The following is a 1,879-nucleotide window of genomic DNA, read 5'->3' as shown; positions in this document are numbered from 1 at the left end:
CATCACTACCAGATAAGTGATTTAATTTTAATTCTTCCAATAATTTGCTCGCTCGAATTTTGTCGTATTTTTGATCATCCTTTTTCAATTCTATAACATTGTAGTTTTCAGCTAATGCTATCCTTGGTTTCAAATCTTTAATAACAACTGGTTTATTTGAAATATTCACCAATCGCACCGGTATTTTACCATTCACGGGATTTGCTATAGAATTGGCCACAAACACATTTGGCTGAACTTTCTGGTTCAGTACCACACATGTTTCGGCGAATTCTGTTTCTATGTATGTAATATATTCATATCTTGGTGGTATTGTGAAATGTATTTCACCACTCGGAATTGTGAATTCCATCTTCATTTTTGCAAAGTCAATTTTTGCTCCAAATTTTTTCAAAAAGTTTGTACCAATCAAACCAATAACGTTTGCTGGTAATTGCTCCAGTATATGAAATCTAACAGGATACTCTGCCAACTCATGGCCTAAAGATGTATCCACATATCCCAATGTATGTGTTATTCCATTTACTCCTCTGACTTCAATGGTTGATGACTTATTTATTTTACAATTTTTCGGAATATACTCTTTGTCCAGTAGACAACAGGATGCTCCGCTGTCTACTATCAATTCTATACTCCTTCCAAATAATTCAAATTTGGCTCTTAGTGCTTTTTTAACACTGAAATTAGCGAAAAAAATCTATTAAGTTCGCTTCCTCTGCTTGGTTTTGCTCCTGGTTCACAGGTTGACGTTGACGTGGTTGTTCGGGTGCTTGCTCAGCTATATTTGCTGTATGCGCCCTGTGATCGTTCCCGTTGTGGTTAGCTCGAGGTGGTCTATTTCCTCTATGGCCTCTGCCATAATTGTGTGACTGGGGTTGTGAATTCATATTGTCATTCCTAGGGTTGTTGTAATTTGAGTAATTGCCTCTACCTCGGCCATAGCTTCTACCACGAGTATTTTGATACCCACGGTTTCCACCATAACCTCTGCGACCTCTCGCATAGTAGTACGGGCGTTGGTTTGATGTACACCATAATGCCATCATGTTTTCATTCATATTGTCTGTGCTGGGCGTTGCCTGGCACTCTAAGGCATCAGAGATTGCCTTGTTCAAAGTTGTTGGGTTTCGGGCCTTTAGAAAAAATTTAGTTGACGGATCTTTCAATCCATCAATAAATGATTGAACCGCAATAGGTTCTACAATATTTACAGCGGCGGCTTCATGCGCAAATGTGCCCATAGAAACATGAGCTGCTGCCAGTTTGGCCGACAATTTCTCCATTTCAGAACCAAAGTCAGATATTGACTTTTGGCTTTGTTTTAGAGCGCTCATTTCGTTCTGAACCGCTCTTGGTGTTACTCTGATCGCGAATTTGTTTTTCAAAGCCTGTAGGGCATCCGCAACGGTTACAGATCCATCGATCGCACCGTGCGCAGAACCTACTAGCGTAGTCTTTAGAAATTTTATTATTTTGTCTTCTGGCACCCCTTCAGAGTAGTCCTGGAAGAGCTCAACTCCTTCGATGTAACTAGTTAGCTTAGCTACTGTTCCATCGAACGGCTGAATTACCTTCAGGCCTAAACTGAGATCAAGTTTCGTGGCCATGTTTTCAAACTCTTCTTCAAACTCTGTTTCTGAGCCTTCTGTAGAATCTTTACAATTATTGTTATCTAATGATTCCTGTTCTAACTCTAGAGTGAATAAATTTCCCAGTATCGATTCTTCCAAAGGTGACTTTAAAAGATTTAGACAATCGTAAATAACTGCTCTTAGCCTTTTATACCTGGCAAACAAATGTTGCCTAGTTACATAGTCAATTGAGCTGCTCTTTACTATTGCTTTTAAATCTTCTTTAAGAGCTATCAATGTATGCACCT

This window comes from Aedes aegypti, chromosome 3 (assembly GCF_002204515.2).
Source record: "Aedes aegypti strain LVP_AGWG chromosome 3, AaegL5.0 Primary Assembly, whole genome shotgun sequence".
Classification (NCBI taxonomy): Eukaryota; Metazoa; Arthropoda; class Insecta; order Diptera; family Culicidae; genus Aedes; species Aedes aegypti.
The sequence above is the reverse complement of the archived record's forward strand: the minus strand, read 5'-3'. Positions refer to the sequence as shown.